Source organism: Lytechinus variegatus, chromosome 6 (genome assembly GCF_018143015.1).
Source record: "Lytechinus variegatus isolate NC3 chromosome 6, Lvar_3.0, whole genome shotgun sequence".
NCBI lineage: Eukaryota > Metazoa > Echinodermata > Echinoidea > Temnopleuroida > Toxopneustidae > Lytechinus > Lytechinus variegatus.
The window spans coordinates 36,274,994-36,290,209 of record NC_054745.1 but is presented as its reverse complement, the minus strand read 5'-3'; the positions used below and the strand labels follow the sequence as shown (position 1 = coordinate 36,290,209).

The window sequence follows — 15,216 nt, the reverse complement described above, 5'->3', positions numbered from 1 at the left end:
TGTATAAATAAAACGCATGTGCCAAAGAATTCTGGAAGAAATTGTGTAATTGCTGAGAAATCAGCAAATAAGCACAGGAATCGGGTAGGGCGTCGGGCCCGACGCCCTAAGCAATAATTATACATTGTCCCACGTGCGCTTATCTGTGTTGGGGATCTTCGGTGTGAACATTTTTCAGCGTAGATTTCAAGATTTCACAAAGTTCAGTTAATGTAACTGTACCAGATCTAGATCCTCGATGATATACTGACAATTAAGCCTTGTTTTACAGACTTTCTCATGAAATCAGTGTTTACTGCAACTACTGGAATTTCTCTTTAAGATTGATGCCAATTTTCAGTCTTTAAATTTATGTTTAATTTCATTCAAATTTATTTCTGACTTTTTTTCTCTACCATTAAAAACCATATACTTCACACAGATCATGAAGTAATTAACGAATTTTTCTTCTCCTTGATCGCTAATTTTATCCTCCAAAATATATCGTCCCTAGTAAGTTTGATGAAACAAATTCGAAACTATTCTCGCATTCATTCCATGTTGATTTTGCCTTTTCACATTAGAAGAAAATATATGAAGCTAAGATTTTTTTCATTTTTGACAGTAACCACACAGATCAGAATCATCAGAATCAACAAATAAATGCAAATGAATGATTCCATGTATTAATTTAAATTTGTACTCTCTCAGTCGGCTACTTAATTCACCTTGTTTTCTTTTTTATATCCTCTGACTTTATCTGAAAACGATAGCTGTTTTCAACAACAAATTCTTTTTGATATCTAACAAATATTTGTTTTACTATTTTTCAAAGTGAAATGGAAAGCCAAAAATAAATTCAACCGACGAAAATGACAGATGTTTTAAAGAAAGGTTGAGTACAATAATCGATTACGAAAACATTATCATTACAATTTGTTTTATATTTGTTTTTTATAGGGATCTTGGCGATGGCTCCAACACACACACACATCCTCACACACAACATCCACAGCCTAATCCAAGGGCCATGGCCAATATTTCATTCAATTACTTTTTGGTCCGATTGTTGTGTGGTTTAATGGCCATTTAATCTACAGTCAATTCGTGTTACAGCCATTTGGTTGTTTCATCAAATACCGATATGGTCTACGCAAAATCTAGAATGTAACAACCATTTCATGCTAACGTCTATTGACCAAATATTTCACACTTAACCTCCCCCCCCCCCCGAAACAAAAAAGGGGCTATTAAAAAGATATCAAAAAAAGATATATGTATTTAATAATACAAATCAATTCAAAACTTCATTTATTACATAAACTGAAAAAGTGAAAACAATAAACCAACCAATGTTTTCTGAGCTTCTTCATTTATTAACTTTGTCATGTTGTCTCATTTTGTGATATTCATCTCTCATTTACATTATAGCAAAGTTCCGTTGAGGCATGAGGTTAAAATATATAGGCCTATGATGTGTGAGGGGATAGATTACATCCTTTGCCATTTATTTTAATTGACATCAAATACATCTGGATTCAGCAGCTTCACACGTTTAAATATATATTTATGCAATAATGTGCGCTCTATGGAATTATCACTGTTATCCTTCTGTTCTACATATCATACAATATATTTTACCACATTATATAAGCATCCTAAATGCAACGTTAATTATTAAGTTATAGTTCGTATAGTCCCCCCCCCGTGTTGTGATTACCTTGTAATAAAACAAAAAGTTGTATTCATAGATTGATGTAATAAAGACAGACTTTATCACAGCCGATTTTACATTTTGAAGGATATCAGTCACGTTAATACACTTATTCGGAATAAAGATAAACATGACAAGGCAATATCTTTACAAACCTCCAATTATCATGATTATTGTACTTAAGCAAGGCTAAGATGTTCTAATGAAACTAAAACGCAGCCTTACATTTTCATAATTCTAATTCTATATACATGCGATATAATGACACTGTGAAATGTATTGGAGTTTAGATATTACTTTGTATCTCCTTTGTACAATTACAGCAAGTTCTGTACAGAAACCATGCTGTCAGTAAAGAGAAAAATGCATTCACCAATAAGCAATGTTAAATGGAACTTCGTGCGCATATACCTTTGATACATATACATAATCAGTCATGAGGTTTATTTTTGTTTCTTCAGTGTGACTTTTCATATTTACATGCATTTTTCCCATCGGTTTATCCCTATTTATATATATGTGCAAATCAACTATCGCTTTTTAAAAACGTATGTTTTTGTGTACTTAACATAACATTTGAAATTCGACCATACTCATATTTTTTACCATACACAAATGTAGGCAAACACAAATCTATACACATTTCAACGGCTTATGTCGAAAGGTGGGTGCTGTCGCGTTAGGGTGCGTCAACGCGAACGCGAAGATTCGTCCAAAGCCCCCCCGGTTTGGCCGAAAGGGTGCGTTGGGAGCGCCACGTCGCGTCGCGTTCACTGGAACGCGCCCTTTCGTCCAAAGCCCCCCCGGAAGTGCCGAAAGGGTGCGTTTTATTTTGTTTTTAATAATAATAATAATAGTAATAATACTAACAATAATAATAATAATTACAATAATAATGATAATGATAATAATAATAATAATGGTAATATCAATAATAATTATAATAATAATTACAATAACAATAAGAAGAAAAAGAAGCGGAAGGAGGAGAAGGAGAATAAGATAATGATGATGAAAAACAACAACAATTACAAGAAAAATAATATCACCAACAACAATGATTAATAATGATAGTAAAAAAAATAATTACAATATGAAGGAGACGAAGAAGAAGAAGAAGAAAAAGAAGAGGTAGTAGTAGTAGAAGAAGAAAATGATGTAGAAGAAAAAGAAGGAGTATACGATAATGATGAAGAACAACAATAACAAAAAAAATATCACAGACAACAATTATGAAAATACAAATTTAGTAATAATTATAATGATAGTAATTATAATAATATGAAGGAGAGGAAGAGGGATGCAGAGGAAGAAGAAAAAGAAGACAAGGCAAACGCCAAGCGTTGTCTCGCCTGCATATTGCAGTCATGAAGAGAATGTATGTCAAAACTATGCTGTATGACTTCCGAGGCTGTCAGCAGTTTAGGGGGTGAATTGTGGTTCTGACAGTTTACATATGCAATAATGCTATAGGCCTACTTTATCCCTAGGAAATGAGATAACACTAAGAATGCTGTTAATACTATGAAGCTACATGTATAATGACTTCCATGGAAGTAAGGAAATTAATGTTAGTGAAAAAGAATGTAATTCATAACAATGTGAGTGAAAACTTTGACAGCTTTTCTATTGTACCTTTGGCAAATTTGTGTGAATATTATAAATGGTGTCAAGAACTATAGCTCATTAAATAAATAACAACAACAGCTTTTAAAGAATAAACAAGTAAAATACAAAATCTGGTTCAAGTATAGAGAGTACTGAGTTCTGAAGTAAAATATTCATTGACCTTTGACCTTAATCAAATTCAACTCACATTCAAACTTGACCTGCACCTTCAAAAGATGGACCTCTTGTATGAATTTGGCAATCCCACCTCGAAGCTGTAGAAAGTTATTGGGTGTACAACATAGCACAGTGCCAGTCATGGAAAGTTCATTGACCTTTGACCTTATTCAAATTCAACTCATATTCGAACTTGACCTGTGCTTTCACGAGATGGACCTCTGGTATGAATTTGGTGATCCCACCTCGAAGCTGTAGAAAGTTATTGGGTGTACAACACAATTGTTGACGACGACGCCGCCGACACCGGAAATAGTGATACCTATGTCTCGCTCCGCTACGCAGGCGAGACAAAAAACCGAAGGAATTATTTTAATTACAATAATAATAAGAGGAAGAAGAAGAAGAAGAAGCAGAAGAAGGAGAGGAAAAAGTAGAAGCGGAAGAATAAGAATAATAATAAGAGGAAGAAGAAAAAGATGAAGAAGTTCGAGGAAGAACAAAAGGAGGAGGAGAAAGAAGAAAATAAAAAACGAAGGAATTATTTTAATTACAATAATAATAATCTAAATAATAGCATGCTCCTTCTCCTATGGATCATAAAAATAAAAATAATAATAATTATGATAATTATAATAATGATAAAATATGCTTAATGATAATAATAATAAAAATAATAATAATGATAAGAAGAGGAGGAATAAGAAGAGGAAGAAGAAAAAGAAGAATAAAAGAAAACAAGTGGAATGCCTCTGGCAGTCTCACCGGCATCACGCGGTTCAATATAGCAGCAGTTCTGACTTTGAATACTACTCTAACTCGCACAAGGTGTTCAGTGATACATGGTTACTCTTATGTCCACTTTTTATGAACTAGACCAATAAACTTACAGAGATATGATGGTTATTCAACAAAAACCCAACATGGCCAAAGTTCATAGACCTTACATGACCTTTGACCTTGATCATGTGACCTGAAACTCGAACAGGATGTTCAGTGATACTTGATTACTCTTATGTACAAGTTTCATGAATCAGATCCATAAACTTTCAAAGTTATGATGGTAATTCAACAGATACACCCACTTCGGCCAAAGTTCATTGACCTTTGACCTTGGTCATGTGACCTGAAATGCGCACAGGATGTTCAGTGATACTTGATTACTCTAATGTCCAAGTTTAATGAACTAGACCAATAAACTTTCAAAGTTATGATGGTAATTCAACAGATACCCCCGATTCGGCAAAAGTTCATTGACCCTAAATGACCTTTGACCTTAATCAAGAGACCTGAAACTTGCACAAAATTTTCAGTGATGCTTGATTACTATTATGTCCAAGTTTCATGAATCAGATCCATAAACTTTCAAAGTTATGATGGGAATTCAACAGATATCCCCAATTCGGCCAAAGTTCATTGACCCTAAATGACCTTTGACCTTGGTCATGTGACGTGAAACTCATGCAGGATGTTCAGTGATACTTGATTAACCTTATGTCCAAGATTCATGAACTAGGTCCATATATTTTTTTAGTTATGATGACATTTCAAAAACTTAACCTCAGGTTAAGATTTCGATGTTGATTCCTCCAACATGGTCTAAGTTCATTGACCCTAAATGACCTTTGACCTTGGTCATGTGACATGAAACTGTAATAGGATGTTCAGTAATACTTGATTAACCTTATGTCTAAGTTTCATGAACTAGGTCCATATATTTTCTCTAAGTTATGACATCATTTCAAAAACTTAACCTCAGGTTAAGATTTGATGTTGACGCCGCCGTCGCCGTCGGAAAAGCGGCGCCTATAGTCTCACTTTGCTTCGCAGGTGAGACAAAAATGAAGGAATGATTTTAATTACAATAATTATAATAATTAATCCAAATACTAACATGTTACTAGTGCTATTGATCATAATAATAATAAAAAAATAATGATAATGATAATTATAATAATAATGAGAAAAATAATACTTAATGATGACGATAATAATAATAACAATAATGATAAGAATAATAATGATAATAATAATAATATCAATAATAATAATAATAATAATAGTAATAATGATAGTGATAATAATAATAATAAAGATAAGAACGATGATAATAATGATAACATTTGAATAAATTCCCTTTTTTTCATTTCATTAAGAAAATTCAAAGAAAATGTATTTATCTTTAGTCAATGACAAATAAAAAGTAGACATTTCAAGAATCATATTTTCATCTATAAAACTATATTTTCATAAATATTATTCAATACACAGGAAACATCTTCAAATGTACACAATTTTTTCACACATAATTTTCTTCAACCTGAATAAATCATTGTGCATTTTTTAATCAATAATGTCCAATAAATTCTAAAAAAAAACTGTGGTGTCATTGACTTTTGTACAAGTTTTTCAACATTCATTAGTGTTGTTGGTGTTGCCGCTGCTGTTGTCATCCATGGTTGCTGGAATTTATTTTCTTTTTGCTGCTGCTCTTGGTGTTGTTGGTGTGATTGTTTCATTGCTGGTGCATTGCTACTGATGTTGCTCAAGGTGTTGCCTGTGTGGTTGCTCTTGTCATCGCTGCTACTGCTGCTGTTTACAAGTATGGCTGTTGCATCCCCTGATGCATTTATTGATGTTGCCGCTTGTGTTGTTTCCTGTATGATTGCTTAATCCTTGACATTGGCTTTGTTTCTACTGTCGTTGTCGCTACTGCTGTTGATGTTTACCACTGTGGTTGTTGCATCTCTTGATGAAGTTATTTATGTTGCGCGCGATGTTCCCTGCATGGTTGTTGGAGCTCCTGCTGCTGTTGATGTTGCCAATGTGATTGTTGCATTTCTGCTGTAATACATGTAGGTATTTTTGCTGTTGCTCTTGATGTTGTCGGTGCGGTTGCTGCATCTCTTATTGCAGTTGAGGTTTCGGCTGCTGATGCTGTTGTTGCTCCTGCTGCTGTTCATGTTTATTGAAGTAACTGAAATGGAATTAATTTATAGAGCATGTGATATTTTATTAATAAAGATATTAATTTCCATGATTATTGATACCAAAGTCATTTATTCCTAATTTAATTATCGCTGTTAAAATTCTGCGAAAAATCTCACTGCTCATTGATTATGAAAATTTATGCGTAAAATCATAAGTTTGCTCTAATAGACCAGTTCGTAGTTACTTCGTGGACAATTTTGGTCAAATGACCTTTCATTTCTTTCATCATGATAGGCAGATTTCAAAGCAAGATATTATGTAAGCTTGCCTTACATAGCAGGATGAAGAAATTGAATAGACCAGGTGACTAGAATAGCACACAAATGAACACGTAATGAAGGCATTTGTTGCATTCCTACTTTGAATGCATATCTTAGCATGTTGCACAATGTACTTTGCAAACTGTGAAATACCAGTCGTTCATGGAAGCATTGTTGTTTTTTGTGGATGAAAATGAAAATGACAATTCAAAAGAATATATGAATAATCAAGACATCAAAGTTGGTGCTTATCTCATTAGATTTTAAAGCACCATGTCACTTTAGTACAAATGACCTTCTTCTGATCATGCATAGAATCTTTTGATCATGCGCAGAAAGGAACTACGAACTGGCTTATTAATAAAATAAAGCCCCTAAAATGCTCATTTTTGTTTCACATACTCTAGATAGGCATCTGATCAAATTTATTTTTCAAAAATGTACACATCACATTTATTTTCTTATGTATTCTATTGTTTTCTAAATTTCTTATGTATTTCTTTGTTTTATGACTTTTTGCTTTTCATTGTGTTTTCAATGGAAATTTTCGGGGACTTTATTTTTACCATAGACAAGATAAAATTAAATGATTTTAAGCAGTAAAATGAAAAATAATGATACATTTTATGAATTTTGGCTAAAAACACTATTTGCATTGGATTTGTACACAAATTCATGTTTTTGAGCAATTTTGGGTCTGCATGCACTTACGAAATGTTGCGTAATTTCGGAAACGCGTACCTGGGGGTCACAATTTTGGTCTCAAAAGTTGCGCGAGAGTCTTGAAAGTAAAAAGTCAGCGAGCGACACATTAAAAAAACTTTGAGCAGCTGATTTATCGCGAAAAATGTCGAGCCCCCCCCATCTTCTTAGGGTTAAACAACGAAAAAAAAATGCATAAGAAAAAAATTAAAATGTACATGTATACACAATTGATTTTAATGACTTGAGTTTTTCTCATTAATACCAAAATAAAGGGAGTCAAAATCCAAAATTATCACATTTGTTTTTTATTTCGTGATTCAGAACCAACCTGCTGATTTCTGAAGTGAGTGCACAATCTACAGGCAAGATCCTGAGCCACCCCCCCCCCCCTACCAAGATCATTTGAATAAGTGAGGTTTAATGACTGCTTTTGTAGTCATTAAATTTATCTGATTTATACAGGCCTACAAGAGATATAAAAAAATTGTGTTCTTTTTTGGGTAATTTTGCAGTGTTCCTAGCTGACAAAGCAGAGGGTGATGGTGTGTGGGGGGTCTAATAGGAATGCAGAACAATGGAACATTCATTTACTACTTTGGCAATAGAAAGCAAGTCACAGCATCTAGCATTGATTGATATTGGATGTTTTACAACTGTCCAAGAAATATCATCATTAATCATTTAAGCATCTAAGCACTTATTATCTTATAGACTTATAGATGTCACTGTTTTCAAATATTGACTGCTAGAAGACCAAATAAAGAAGAGAACAGTACTGGTAATTTAATTTTTTTTAATGTGACTACTTTCTTCGCCAAAGTGAGGCAGTCATACTTGTTTTAACTTACAAGTGACATCACATTTCCTGCCTTCTTGTCTGGCTCTCCAAAACCTTCAACCATTTATACTTGGGTAACTTTGTATCTCGCATCCGTCTGAAAAGTTTGGGTGAAGCCTCCACCTGAAGGAAAAGAGTATTGAACTAATTAAAATATTTGCCACAATCTTGTATTTCTTCTCACATGTATATGTACATGTCTAAAAACAGGAAATAAAACATCTTTTGATTACCAGAATTCATATAGAAGGGGGTAAACAAAGGGTTCAAGCTTTTATTATGTTAATCAAAAATAAAAATAGTAAATGACATATGCTCTGGCTGAGAAACTTAGAGAAATTATTCCTCGTAATGTAGCTTGTATGTACATACACATGAGCAAGTAGTGAAAAATGGATTGAGGGGTGTGAGTAGGGGCTACGCAAACAGAAGGGGGGGGGGGGCTGGGGTCGCATGTTAACTGTTGAGTTTTTAAAGTGAGCGACCATGCAAAAAATTGTGACCAAATGGTAATTTTTATGTTTTTCAGCTCCCGCACTGTTTTCCAAAACCATGTACAAAAATGACCATCTGGATGATTTTTTGCATGGTCATGGTCTTTCATGTCTATGTAATGTCTACATTACAAACTGACTTTAAAATCTGGTACAGTGCGATTTCATTATCATTGATGTGGGTTTTAATGATTTAACATTCTGCAACCTAAACAATATCCTTCATTTTTTGTCATCATTATAGCATTTTACTAGTCTACATGTTACCTGTGGTTGCATTTCAATCTCAGTGTTTCTTCACCCATTGCCAAATCTTCTGCCACATGTTCATCAGATTGGCCCCTGGCACATTCCTTGCTGTAGTAGACCAGTCAGAGCCAAGCTCTCTAGTTCCAGTCTGAAATTAGAACATTAATATTACATTGATATAACAAAGAAATATGTAGATTGACACAGTGATCATTGAAAAATATTGCACTTTCTATGAATATTGTTGACATTTTATAAAGGGGAATGATTCAAATATACCAATCATTTTTCTTTCTTGTTGTATTATCCTGAAATTTCTAGAGTCGACCAACAATCGGTCAACAATTAATTCTTGTTAATTCATATAATTTCCACTTGATTATAAGCAAGACAGTCATTAACATATTAATCATACAAATAATAAAACATTTTTGTCATTAATATATTTTTGAATTAAAATAAAAGTTTTTTCTAACCCAATAGCACATGGATACCTTGCTGGTTTAATTTACTGGACTTTGTTCAATAGTACTTTATTATGAGATTCAAAGGCAAAAAAATACTTGGGCTTGATGAGATCCATTGCATATTCCCCTTTATTTTTGTTTTAATGAATGGACCTTTAAGTACCTTTACGTGCTATTTAAGGTTAGGTTTGACTAGATCTAGACTCTAACTTTATGTGGTACGATAAAAATGAAAAATTGAAGAGCCCCGACTGGGGGATTTCGCATTGTAAGTCCCATAATGGTGGCTGCACGATAGCTAGACAGCTGGCAGCTGTCTGTTTCGAGGAGTTTTTAAACATTTTTTTTATTTCTCCTCATACACAGACGGCTTGCTATTGTGCAGCCACCATTAGGGGACTTACAATGCAAAATCCCCCCGTCGGGGCTCTTCAAAGTTCAATTTTGTCTTTAATGAATAACAATTTTGAAAATTAACGCGACCAAAATGCAAATTTATATTCCCTCTTGGCAATAATTCCCCAAAACGGAGAAAATTGAAGTTAAAAGGAACAAAACAGTGACTTACCTCGGCTGTCGCGCAAATTCACTTCCCCTTTTTATCCGATCTTAAGTACGTAAACATATGGCCATTGAGTCCCCTGTACAGATCGTGCTAGAACTTCGGTCTCTGTATTTGGTGAGTGAAGCCAACGGAGTTCAGCTGAACAACCAGCAAAACAGGGACCGAAGCTTTTGGTCTACTGCCACGGGTGCACCATTTAAAACTTATAATATCTAGATTTTGATTGGGTGTGAACGCACCTCTGCCACATAACTCCCCCCTGAATCCTCGCCTGCTGTCGAGTGCCTCCATTTCGTTTGACTTGTGTTCGCTAAGCCTATATGCTAAATAAGTTGAGAATATCCAATTTATCACTCACACTATCAATATGTGATTTAGCTCCTGTCCAATTCCAATGACTGTAAGTACACAGAATTGGGATGGCCACATTGGATTTGTGTACATCTATTGCACACGCTGGTAATCGAGGATATCCCCGACCACACCGAGCAACAAAATTAATACAAAACCAAAGGAAAAATTATGATTTTTAATATAGAATGTCAGGCGAAATCGTGGTTTTGGGAACCACTCGTAGATTTGTGTACGCGCACTTGTGTACAAAGTGAATGGAGGTGGAAATAGGGTAGTGCGTGCGCGTGTGACTGAATAAAGCGCTGCTGTATGAAGTGAACGGTGGTTCCCTATATCACGATAATGCCGAATGTCATAAAGGTAAAACAATATAAAGATTTCTCTTAGCAAAATTACAGCCCTGTGTGGATCATAAAAACGTGTATGGACAGGGTCGCGATGGGTCGTTGTGTGGACCTCAGTCAGATACTTAGTTCTGCAGACACAGAAACACGGGTATGGGACTAGACTTGATTATGTACTGTCAAGTTTGTCGATCGTATCGACAGGGTTCCTGCCAGAAGATTATCTTTTCTTGTAATTCAATTGATAATTACGGACCACAAATTATTCATCACCTTACATATAATATGAACGACATTTTGAATGGTTTTACTTACGGTAAAATCCTCATTCACCTCTCCGGTGACCTTCACTTCTGCTAATTTCTTCGTTTCATTTCGAATCGTCGCGGCGAAAACATCAAATAAACTTTACATTTTTATCAAAACTTTGGGAGTGGGGCGTGGCCTAATTAGTCAGCGAACCTCGTTCAAGACGATTTGTAAAATAAAAATGTACTGAACGCGAAGGTTCGGGAAAAGCCCACCCGGTTGTGCCATTTGGGGGCGTTGTCGACACTGACGCGCCCTAACGCTCCCAACGCACCCTTTCGGCCAAACTGGGGGGGCTTTGGACGAATCTTCGCGTTCGCGTTGACGCACCCTAACGCGACAGCACCCACCCTTTCGACATAAGCCCATTTCAACGACTTTTCGGGCACCATTGGTCATTATAACAAGCGGACATCGTCTTTCAAAGATTTCCGATTAATCCGATCAACCACTGTTATGGAAAGCAAGTATCACCAACATCTAAAATTCATGCTTTTTTCTAAATTATTTTTCTACATAATGTGTATACTAATTCATTCATTTGTGTCTTGACAATCTAGCGTGTTTTCTATTTGTTTACAAAGAACATTGTGCAAATTTCCTGAAGGAAAATTATTACAATAGTCGTTTTAATACAATCGAGTCGGATTGAGTCGTTTGCAACTTTTACATGATAATATTTAAGGAGACACTCGAAGAATCCAAAGTATTTTATAATGCCTTTTTGTGGTCATCATTGTAAAGGGGAAGTATTACTAATCAGATATATAACTTCACTTTTCAAAATAGTCATTAGAGTTTGCAGAAATCAGCTCTCAAAAATGATTTATTTTCATGCCATATTTCTGCCTTCCATCGGTCCTCTTGCGAGCTCCAGCTGAGTGACGTCACACAATGAGCGTGAGCAGCTGAGCTGACAGCAGCCCATTGAAGACGATCTTTCCAATCAGCGTTTTTTTGCTCTTAGAATTGTTTATTCCTCACAAGATTGGTCTTGTTATATAGATAAAAGTTTGAATTTACTGAACAGTGAAATAAAGCGCACATTTAACGTATTTTGGTAACCGATATTTAGCTTAGAAAAAATGATTTTTTTTAAGAAATATATTTGAATAAACAAAGCATATTTTCACTTAGAAATCACACTTGCGACAAATTGATATTATAATCAATATAAAGCATAGACATTCTTCGTCACGACTGAAAAAAAATTATGAAATTTCATTACGTAACAAAGTCAGGAACCACAAAATAACATGGCAATATCCATCGCGAAATGATTGAAATTGCAGTTGAATTGCCGAAACATGATTAGCCCACAGCGGCGAGCGGACTTTGTTTGATATATCTTAAAAGCACACCATAACATAGGGAGTGGTCTGTGGCCAAACGTGTTGGCCATCGTTTTGTCGTGTGCGAGGACCCTGGTTCAAAACTCGGATTAACTTGGTTATTTTTTTTTTTTTTTTATTCCTTCTCGTCCCTACCCAGCTTTTTTTTCTTGTGAAATCCCATTAAGACATGTATTTATCAAATCTTATTTAATTGCTGCTTTTGATTTTCAAGTTCTTGATTAGATTCTACTCTTATTTGGGATGGGAGGGGTACAGGATGAGTTAAAAGTCAAGTCCACATCAACTAAAAATTATTTGAATAGAGTAATTTCCCTTGCTGTTTTTACTCAAAACAGTCACAAAACAATGATATGCAAATTAGTGTTGTCACATCACATTCGTTTCTAATTTTTTTGTGGCATTTTGTTTTTTAATTCTTTGCAGATTTGAGTATAGGAATTTCTTCATCCGAACACAATAGGTTACATTTACGGAACTGTAACTCTAAATGTTATTTGGAGGAATTAAAATCCCTCTGAAAATTTTTCAGAAAATAAATAGAAAATTAAATATCAAATCTACATGTCATGTAAATATATCAAACAACAAAATACAAAAGAACTTAGTGCGTGTGACATAACGGTTAGTGTAATTTGCACATCGACACAGATGAGCATATCATCGTTTTATAAATTAGGCAAAATTTCTCAATGTTAGAGTAGTAATTATATTAATTTGAATCAAAGTTTTTATGAAATTTCCTGCAATATCTTATTTTTCTTTAAATTCAAATGAATTTTTGATTGTGTGGACTTCTCCTTTACTCTTAATGTAGGGAATGCATAGCAATATTTATCCAGAAACAAAATTGTCTTAAAATATGCAAATCTGTAATTGGGCACATGTTCACTTTTCTTTCATCCAGGCCACTTCCTCACACCCACCAGGCTTACAGTCTTAGAACAAATAAAATGATGAACCATCACACAACAGCACACAACATTCAGTGCTTCACAATAAATATTTCACTTCTGTTCATACATGTACATGCAATAAATATTGTGGAAAACAAATAAAAGGCGTACCCATATTCAAATACCGTTTAAAAGGACAAATATATTATACCTTTCGAGAAAAATCAGCACGTTAGATATCTGATAACAAAACACAAATATGGGGCACTGCAAGAAACTTATGTTCCATTGCAAATCAAGCGTAAGTCTTAAATTCAAATTCAAGCGTAATAAGGTTGAGTTGCAATAGCAGTTCAACTACATGTACATGTTTGTCTTTAATCAAAGGACTTACCCTTGATTTGGGACGTGTGATTGATTAGAAAATTTCTTGCAAAATGCCCTAATAACATTAAAATTGTTTTTTTCGTTTTAAGTTGTGTGTTCTTATTTTCGACAAGCTGTATTCCTGTCCAAGTCAATTTTTTTAGTTCTCTCCAAAACTGTGCTCAAAATCGTTTCCAAGATCTATAAAGATAAATTTTCTGTTGCATCATTATCAGTCCAAAACTTGCATCGTAGCTCCTGGAAAGAGTGAAAAAAAATGGCTATATCCAAATCAGTAAGAGGACATGATGGAATCTCCCAGATTGAAGTAGCGAGCAGAGACCAGAAGTCACCAGAGTCAGCAAGTGTGCAGATCTGTGTGTAGAAGAGAGAAAAAATAGAGAAATAATTTAAATAATCAAATCAAAGTATGAATTTCATTATCTTGATGATTGACGACGTGCGGTGGCATGTAATTCTCGGTCAACAACAAATAATAGTAGGTTTAGACACCTGAAAAATTCCACTCAGAACACTGGTGCTCTACCTCAACGCTCAAGTGATGTTTGTGTAGGCCCCACTCTACTTACCACTTAGCGGTAGTGAATCACTTGAGGTACGGTACTCTGTGTCATTACAAAGAGTGCATTTATCTTCATTGTTTTATGTTGAAGGCACTACGCATTCATATGTAGAAGCACTCTAATCAGAAAGAAACACCAGACTCTAGTTTTGGCCAGGAATCAGCATGATCAGGGTAACCACTGCTGAAAATTTGTCTTGCTTCATGACATCGGCATTATGGTGATATAATTCTGTGTATCTGGATGTATACGATACAGGGCCCTCCTGAGCATAAACGCATTGGGTACTAGACCTGTGTATAATAAAAACTTAAACATTTGGCCTTATCGTGAAAACATTCGGCCTTATCGTGAAATTTGGTGTTTGTGCGCTCGTTGTGTACAAAGTCAATGGGAGTGGATCACCGCCGTTGACGAAATAAACGGCAGTGAATGGACTGGTGACAAAAACTACGATAATGCCAAACATTCCTCTGAAACAGCATATTTTCAGCCATGGTCCATGCCAGTGCTCCTAAATAATTTAATCGCCTGAGTCCTGACCAGTTTATTTAGAAATCTGACTGAAGTCTTTGTGAAGAAAAATCTGCTGGAATTGTGCAAAAACATTATTTCTAAAATAAAGACTTTTTAATTTTAATAGTAGTCATGCCAAAATGCATGATTCTAAAATTATATCAGATCTGTATCTGTCATCTGACCTGAATGCATCGTCAGAACAAGTACAGACTACAGTTTCCAAACATGCTTACCTTGAGTTTTGACTTTTGACTGGATCAAACAGCGTAACCTGCATCGGCAGCAAGTGAATGGGACCGTACAGCTTGGTTGGAATCAGAGCAACACAACGAAGACTGTCGAGTGGACAAAATCGGTCTTTCCAGTTCATAATTCAATAAAAATGGACAAAGTAACACAGTTCTGGTTCTCTTATAGTCTGAAGATGTCGAAATCGGATATCACA

General features: G+C 34.9%; 1 long non-coding RNA gene across 1 annotated transcript; it reads right to left on the bottom strand.

The window, feature by feature from the left end:
• Positions 1-5,970: 5,970 nt before the first annotated feature.
• On the bottom strand, positions 5,971-11,165 carry LOC121417415. The gene is made up of 4 exons (XR_005970349.1): positions 11,061-11,165; positions 9,034-9,163; positions 8,283-8,395; positions 5,971-6,455 (listed from the first exon to the last, which is right to left on the bottom strand). It is a non-coding gene; the product is annotated as an uncharacterized LOC121417415 (long non-coding RNA).
• Positions 11,166-15,216: the final 4,051 nt, after the last annotated feature.